The 9,364-nt window shown below is 45.4% G+C and overlaps 1 pseudogene; it reads left to right on the top strand.

Annotated features, from left to right (window-relative positions):
* Positions 1-608: 608 nt before the first annotated feature.
* On the top strand, positions 609-2,940 carry LOC149325476 (uncharacterized; annotated as a pseudogene).
* Positions 2,941-9,364: the final 6,424 nt, after the last annotated feature.

The following is a 9,364-nucleotide window of genomic DNA, read 5'->3' as shown; positions in this document are numbered from 1 at the left end:
GAGTGCTCTTAGAAAATGAGAATTGTTGCTCTGCACGGCCGATTTCCGGAATTTAAATCCGATTCAACGTGCCGGCTCCCGCCTGCTTTCTTTTTAATTCCCCGCACACGGTGGAAGGAGGGGGGGGGGGGGGGGGAGTCGAGCAACTTTTCAAACAGACCCGTGGCCGCTTGCCGCTCTTCCACCGGCGGAGTGATGCGTATACAATATAGCTATCGGCGAAATCAAAGAGTCCATGCGTATTTTTATTTCCGTGGGCCTAATTTTCAGCTATGTAGTCTCTGTAGCAACGGAGTGATCCGTTCGGCGTTTTAATCACTCGCCACCACACACATTCTTTTTCTACAACACACAACCACCATTTATTTACATGGATGAGAAAAGGCGGCACATTCATCATCGACCACGGCAAGTCCACCACACCACACACACTCCCAATACTGTATTTACACGGGCGCCCTTAACTACAGTTAAGGTAACTACGGTTCTCCGTAACTATTGTTAGCCGTGCTCACACGACAAGCCAAACCGTAGTTACGCCACTAACTGCAGTTAACGTAGCCGAGCTGGCTAACTACTGTTCGCGGCTAACTACTGTTTGCGACAAGATGGCGGCGCCCGCGGCAGCAGAAACGCCGATGTCAAGCGAGTCGTCCTCCCAGAGGCGTGTCAACTGTCCTGATGCAACAACAACGGCCTTGATACGCATCTGGGAGGACCATCTCCCTGCGCTGCGAGGCTACACGCGCAACGCGCGAATATACGCAGCGATCGCGGACGCGCTGAACGCCGGGCTTGCGCCGGGCGAAGGCCCATACACTGCCAAGCAAGTCAAGCAGAAGGTGGACAACCTCAACAAGAAATACCGGTAAGTGCGATCTTAAACGAATAATACTCGTGTAATATCGCTTTCTTGGTGTTGTTTACTCAGTGCAACAAGCTATTGAAGAACTCTGGTGCAACTGAGCTATAGCCCCCCATGTGCGGCAATAGCACATGTCGCTAGCGATTACTGGTGTCCGATACGATCTTGCAGATATGTTATAAAGGTCGTAAAGTTTTCGAGAGTAAGGACACATGACAGAGGCAGCAAACACGTCATTCGGCGTATAGTCGTTCTAATTTGACTTCGCTCGTGCACGCGTGCATCGAACTGCATGACAACTTCATCCTCCGTTTGTGTTATTATCTACTATCTGCATCGCCATCAGCGTCGTTATTTCATCTTCGGTACGCGTTGACATTGCACGCACGCGTCAGCGTTTCAGGCCTCCTGCTATGGCAGTAACTGAGCAGATTTATTTATTTCTTTCATATAACTTTTCCGCGTTCCACTCTGCACTGCCTCACAAATACTTGAATGCCATTAGCAGAACCATAATACGACAGTTGCGGCTTCACTTTCAAAACTGCAACCGGTAGGATTAAAGCAACATCGTAAATTTAAACTGCACTAATTTCACCAGCACATGTGCCTGCTGGTTAGGCACATAATTGTGAAATATTAGTCTCGCAGTGCTGAATGCACAGTGGCCTTTAATGCACTGAAGATAACTGCTGAGACTGCGAACTGCTTGGATTGCAATCTTCAATGTCTTTTATTTAAGCAGTACAATTATTTATACAAATGATTTCCATTTTTTCAGGCAGCTGAGACGGACGGGCACTGCTACAGGCCCACCCGGTGTGCCATGGTTGTTCTACTGGCAGCTCTACAGTTTTCTTGGGTGTCTGCCCATCAACGATGATGGGCGAGTTGAGGAAAATATGGAGGTGACTTGCTATTTGTAACATTGCCTATCAGTTCATGAAATCACTGCACAATTCCATCACTACCCATTTCTCAGTGCACTGTGTACTTCGATTTACGACAGGCTGGCCAGTGGCAGACAGTAAAGAGCACATTTGGGAGTTGTGCAGAGTAAACCACTCCCACAACCATGAGCATCGGCAAAGCAGAGCAAAAATGGCACTTGCCTCTTGAAACCATGTACAGACACGGCCGCGTTTCGATGGAGGCAAAACGCAAAAGGCCCTCGTGTGCTGTGCGACGTCAGTGCACGTTAAAGATACCCAGGTGGTCGAAATTATTTGAGCTCTCCACTATGGCACCTCTTTCCTCCTTTTTTCTTTCACTCCCTCCTTTCAGTTAAGGTGTAAACCAATATGTGCGACATTTACTGCGCCATTTCCTTTCTTCATAGACCAAAAAAAGACCCCTTCAACCTCAGTGCCATGCTGAATTGCCCACCTCACCGTGGCCGTCAATAGCTTCTGTTTTTCTCAATATACTGTGGCAGCTGGTGAGTGCATTTCTTTAGGATGCCTTTAACCTCTCCTTTCAAATCTTAAAAGTATGCTGTTTTCTGTGTTGTGTCATGTGCAGCTGCCAGTCGTCAATGAGGCACCTGACGGTGCAGAAGTGGTGATGTCGTGGGAGGACGGGCTTCGAGAAGCAAGCAGAGAGGACCACCTGCAAAATGCTGCCAGTTCCGCCAGCAGCAGCACCACTCCTGTGGTACATGCACTGGCAATTGCAAGTGGCAGCAATGGCGGTGGAGGAAGCAGTGCGGATACTGCTGGGACAAATGTAGCAGACCCAAAACTCAAAAGAGTCGCCACAAAAGACCGGCAACCACTGTGCAGCAGCTGATTGCCCTCCACAAAACAGAAGCAGAGGAAACAGTACGGGCTGAACGAAAAGCCCATAAAATGCGCAAAAAAATGGTCCGCCTTCAAGGAGAAGCGAACGACATTAACGCAAGCATGGTCAGGCTTCTAGAAAGATTCCTTGAGAGAGGAAGCAGTCAGTCACAACATAAAGAGTGATCACAAGTGCTTGTCGGTTTGCAGTTTGTGATGTATTCATTTGAGGGCTTCCTGGGTGCTGCCATATTTTTCACTGGACTGTCACGTGCACCTCACCCTAGCACGGCTTAAGAGGCAATGGAATCAGTTTCTGATACTCCAAAGAGGAGTCGTTTCGACAATGCAGACCGATGCAAAGGTATTTAGCAGCATGTGATGATATGAACAAAGCTCTTTTACGTCTGGAATTTTATACTGTGGTTTAAGCAGCAAATTACTGTGGGGGTTGACTACCACAGCAGTGTGAAGTATACGTATTGACAATGGGTGTGTGTACACTACAGAAGAACATAGGTGTGGGTGCAATGAACGAATAAGGTTGTGGCAAGAAATACTGCTGTTGCTCCTAGGGTATCGCTCCACATACCTTTCCACAATGAACTTCCTGCTGTTGCCTATCCACTGATCATCATTTGCAAGGGGCGTTCATCTTTCTTCCAACCAAATGGGCTTTCTTTAGGGTAAGTGATAGCGTGCGGGGAGACTCTGGGGAATATTAATGATAGAAAAATAGTACTGACATGAAAATGCACAGAGAAAGTTTACTTTTGCTAAAAAAACAACAGAAAATGCAATAGTATCTATCACACTGCATTTTCAAAAACTGTGAGTGCGAGACTAAAAGCTTTTTGAACTGGTAAAACAGGAGCATATAGGCCAGTAATACACAAATATTGCGAAGAAATACACAGCAAGCAATAGAGAGCAACAGACAACGCACAGATCATGCTACAAAATTACAAAATGAAATAGCACAATGACAGTGAATCAGCAAAAAAATAGCAATACTCAACAACAATGAATACCATAAAATGTGAAACTTAATTATAAAAATATAACTATAAAAACTTAAGCTATAAAAATGGGAGCGTAAACCAGCTTTTCATTATAAAAATATAACAATAAAAACTTAAGCTATAAAAATGGGAGCGTAAACCAGCTTTTCATTATTGTGTACCAGCAAATTGTTTATTTACTGGAAGGATTGAGATCTGCATGATTTAACAGGTTTGTCAGCGAAAGTAGTGTGTAGGTGAAGGACTGTTTGTCGCAAGAAGGGCTAGTGGTTGGTACAAACCGCAGCTTTTTACAGCTTAACGTGAGCCTAACTGTACAAATGATAGGTTTTCATGCTTTCGAAAGAAAGTTTTGTGGGATATTAGTAAGGTATGTGAGCTCTGTGTAAACAAATTATTCTCTAGTAGTGTTCCCCTTCTCAAACTATATTTTGTCACAGGTGTAAAAGACGAGCTTAACAGTCAGCAGTATGCTTCGTCAAGTTCTTTCTTGTCCTTCCTTTGCTTTGTGCTGCATTTCATCCTTACATATGACCCACTCACCCAAACCTCTGGCTTAGAACAGGTAACCTCCGAGTATCATTCCACCCGCCTCATCCTGGCAAAGCAGCAGCCTCTGTACCAAGTAATCTCGCTACAAGGCTTTCATTTGGTTTGTAGTTAAATGGGTTTCCTTTATGGCAAGTGAGTGTTCCAGCTGAGATTAGGGGACTTAAAAGTAAAAAATTAGTTCTGACGTAAAACTAAACATGTCTGATATACGTTGCTTACAAGTAGCTCATTGCAAACATATTGCACTACACTTTCTTCAATGTCTTGTTTTTTAGCAGCAGTCATTTTAAAAGCCATGAATGTTGACACATTGAACTGGATTTATTGAAGCTTGGTTACCAGAGCCTGTGTTCATGAGTTAATGCAGAAGCACATGAGAATTATTCTTATGGGGAAATAATTACGCATGTGTTGTCTCAACCATTAATAAAGGAAACAAATCTGAACTTGGAGGCAGATGAAATTCTACTGGAGTAAATTTGTGCAAATGATGCCATAATGAGGCTCCTAGCATTCCTGAAATGCTAGGTAACAGCAAGGGGTATACAGTCGTGCATCAATTTTAATGGATTATTTGGTTCCCGGGCAGTACTGTTCATTAGGAGAATCATTCACAACAATAAATCATGACGAAGCAACACAACAACAAAAATCTCCCTATCAATGGTACATAATGGTTGACGTGCGCAGCATAAAACTTTCACACTGTGTTTTACCGGTGGCCAAACTAAAAATACAGGACTACAAACATATTGTTGCAGACATGGTGTTACAAGGGGTTAATTCCAATGGAACAATGACTATGTATCCCAGATAGTCCCTCCATCCCCTGCTGCACAATACACACACGCACTCTGTCGCCACTGGTTGCACTAATATTTGTTACCGTAACTGCTTGAGGAAAGAGGGAACCATTACAGCAACTCAAAGGAAGGACAAAATGACCACCATGCAATAAGGCTCTATTTTAGAATGAGAGTGAGCAGACTCTCATGCAGCGTCCGAGATTTGAAAAAAAAAGAGACAGTACAGGCTTGACAATAGAGTTTTCCACATATTGGTGTTAATGTAATCGTGAACAGGTTAAAGCACTGTCTTGCCCACCACGAAGATGTACACTTCATGGCATATGCAGACAATGTCATCATCTGAATAGAAGTATGCAAGCAGCGTATGCCCACCAACGTATCACATCCCTTCATGAAGCTTAAGATTCATTTGAGGAAAAGCTCATTACCACAGGCATGCATATGTCTCCAGAATAAAATGAAATACAACACAATCAAAGAGACACCTACAAAGAGATGCAGATGGCAGCTCAGCACGAGAGACAAGCGGTTGAAATGGTTAAAAGAAAGGTAGATTGGTATTCTTGGAATTCCTGTGAGAAGAGAGCAGTGGCAGAATGGGTGCAGTAGTAGAAACTCAAGCCTCTAAATGAAGTCCTCATAAATGGCACCAGCTATACCAGCAATGCATCAGCTTTGCTGCAGTGAAAGCAAAGCAACCTCGGGCAAAACGCCTTCTGTGCCAACCTACAGTTGCCATTTGCTCTCATTCTCATTATATACACAGAGCCAGCTCCTGTTACATCGTGCCATCTCTCTGGCTGCTACGCAGCTGAACCACCTATTAATTCATCTTAACAAAACTGAACCTCAATTAGCCCAAGGTTTTAGTTGCTCAATACACTGAGTCATCTATTAGTAAAAAATGCAAGGAACACGGATCATGCAAAATGTTTCAGTTGCCTGAAAGATGCTTTGCCAGAGCATTCCGTATAGCTACCCCTGACGGCTCTACTCGGCTACTTGTGCACACTGGCTGAGGACGCCTCTCATCTGCACTTTGCACTGCACCAAACCGGCCTGCATCACACTGATCATTGAGCTTCTCACAGATATTGTGCAGCACACAAGCAGCGCGGATCACAGTGTTCACATTGTTTATGTTGCACTCCAGACCCTTCAGCAAGATTCTGAAGCGTGCTTTCACACGTCCAAACGCATTTTCGACCACACGTCTGGCACTCGACATATGAAAATAATCACACACTGAAGAGCACAAGACACGATATCGCACACTCGTGTCACGAAAGTGAGGAGGTAATGAAGCGCCGCACTTGACTGCACTAACGACGCACAAGCGTTGCGAACACAGTCAAAAATGAGGCACAACGGAACGAGTGATATGGCGGCTCCCGTTGGGACAGTAGTGGCTAGATATGGCTATTATGTTGACTGTAAAGTCAACTACGATCATTGTGTGTAGACTCCTTTCCAGCTTTACTCTAATGTCCGCCACATGCGCAGGAAAAAAACTGCCCCGCAGATAGAAGAACGAGAAACAACCGTTTTTTCGATCATATAATCTTTTTAAAGTAATCTTGATTGATAATACACCGCTTTAGGTGAAATCATAAATTCACAAAGGTGGTAATCACATGACGGTTTCCGTCACTCTAACCGACATGCCCAAATTGCGTGTAAGCACGGGTAACTGTGGTTTGCGTTAACTATGGTTAAGCCCTCTAACAGCAGTTAAGCTTAACTATAGTTAGGCTGCCCGTGTAAAGAGGATATAACACATCCTCTGACTCACTCACACGCACACTCTGGTCGCTTGACCCACACTGCCTGACAAGTGACAACCCGTCTCTGTCCCCAGCGCGACCGTCCCTACCCTTTCCCAGAAAGAGCATATAATCCCCTCCGAGGTCGTCGTGCGGGGAGGTTCGGTGCGTTCGGCGCCCGTTGGTCTCAAGGTAAGAGGGTAATGCCCTGTGCGGCTTCCACCGTCCGTTCTAACAGTCTCTGACTGGCTTTATTTATTCACGGGAAGCGGAAAAAGAAAATAAAAGCGAAAGAACAGTCCGCACGCGACTGCCTGAAGGGCACTCCAAGCGTTGGTAGACCCCTCCCTACGTCTGCGGGAAATAAATATATAAAGGCAGCAGTCGGACGTTAATCCATTTTAAATTATAGAAATCGGCCGCTCAGGGCAATAATTCGAAGTTTCTAAGAATGCTCGGAATGTGTAGATCGAGTTCCCGCGGTAAAAAGACGAGTTTAGATTCCTCTTCAGTGTACCTTTAAGTATCATCAAAAAAGTGTCACAAGGATGCGTTCTTAAGAGGGTTCACCAGCTACAAGGCAACTCAGATTTGAACTTTTTCTGTCGATAGATGGCAGCACCTGAATACCCCAAAAAGGAGGTAAGTTCTAATCCCCCTCCAGGTGTGTAAACCACACCGCGACACGAAAGTATTCGTTCTTCCGCGTACAAAAAGTAGAGCCCAGAACTTTGTGTAGGTATGTGGCCAAGTTTCCTGGGTCCGAAGCACATAAAAGTTAACCCCTCTCAAGCCACTGAGCAAAGAAGGATGTGGGGGTCAGACAATAGACCATTTCCCAGTAACCCACCAATTTAGCCTTTCTGGTTTGGGTTGCCTAAGCTTTCTTCCTTCTTTTCTGAGAAAATTCTTTTACAATGGTAGAGGGGGGCTACTGGTTTCGGCTAAGCAGACAGGTGTGGTTGGTTAAAATGGCGGAAGCGAGGCTTGGTGCATCCGCAGGACATTACCCAGAAAAGGTTCCATTGTGTTGAACACCTGTGTAGTCAGTCTCCAAATAATAGGAAAGAAAGGAGCTCCTAGCACAAGGCCTTATGACTGGTTTTCATCCCTTTCCCGCATGTCCTCGATTGTAGTGACAGCCTGTAGCTTACTTTGCCTAGTCTCGTACGAGCCTTCCCAGCGCCGAACACCCATCTTCCGCTTCTCAGCACCAACAAGGCACCAACCAAATCAAAGTTGGACGAGAACTGTGGTTTTTTCATATCAGCGGCATGCACTGTTTTGCTCGTTTCGGACTGGTATAGCTCTAGACTTCGTGTGGTATTTTCTTTACTTATTAAATACGCAAAAACATGGAAGCATTGGTATCAGTTATGTCTGCCACGATTTTTGAACATACGAATACATTTTTTTATTTAAAGAATACATATTTCACTTGTCTAGACAGTGCGTAGCGTTACCTAATACACAATGGCATTGTCAATTGCAATGCATTTATTATTGCGTTTGATCTCTCCACCAATTCTATCAGGAGGCCGCGCTGCAACATGAGCCCCCCCCCCCCCCGAACAAAATTTCTGGCTACGCTACTGGTGGTAGCATCCAAGATTGAGGCACACCACCGCTCCTTCGCGGGTGCGACGGCGCAAGTGAACAACAAGTTTGCATTTATCCTCTCCCCTCCGTTTTTTTCGGCTCGACAGCGTTTGCAAGCACACCGGGGCAGGGTAGAGTTCAGTAAAAAAAAAAAGGAATTTACTGGTCCCGACCCCTTGACTCCTGACTCGACTCGGCACGTTTTCATGGACCCAGTAACCGGTTTTTGACCCGATAACTCGACTCACGAGTGTTTTCGGGCGAACAATGCCTTACTGTGTGAGCTAGGGGGGGGGGGGGGGGGGAGAGTGAGGTGCTTTTGGGTGTGGCCTTGCATCCCGCTTCCTTTTGGCACCAGAAGCTCGAGAAAAAAAAGAAAAGCAGAAATCCTTTCCAAATAGAGCCCAAGCAAGAAAAAAAGGAAAGAAAGAAATAAAGTTCGTCCAGGTTATAAGAAAAAAGTGTGCGCATGAACACAGACAAGCACGAAGTTTGTGGTAGAGTGTAGTAGCGACAAAATAAGTTGTCGCCAGGTGGAGCCACGTCGCACTAGTAAAATTTTAGCCCGAAATTCAAATCCCCGCAGAAAATACATACACAACCTTCAGAGCCTGTAAAGCGCAAACACTAGGTTCGATATGGATAGAAATTGCGGCTTAACAATCAAGAAAGAAAAAGGGAGGAAATGAGCCAACTCCCTCAGTTTTACTGTTTTTTTTACTTTTTATGGCTAGGGTTCAAGGCTGTCGCCGCACGCTCCCTCCGCAGTTTTTTTTTTTTGTTCCTTCATGCGGGTTTGTAGGCATGAGCCAGAACAGAAGGCGCTGCGGAAAGCGTTGTGCAGACGACGCGACGCCAAGGCTACGCCCAACCTTCTCCCGTCAGTCAGAACGATGCACCAATGGAGTGCCTTTAGCGAAAGTAGCCCCCCTTGACGTCCGCGGGGTGCAGAGTAGTGGGCCGGGCCCGTTTTTGA

Source organism: Amblyomma mixtum, chromosome 10 (assembly GCF_055824585.1).
Source record: "Amblyomma mixtum isolate Tamu chromosome 10, ASM5582458v1, whole genome shotgun sequence".
Lineage (NCBI taxonomy): Eukaryota > Metazoa > Arthropoda > Arachnida > Ixodida > Ixodidae > Amblyomma > Amblyomma mixtum.
This window is presented reverse-complemented; position numbering and strand designations above follow the sequence as displayed.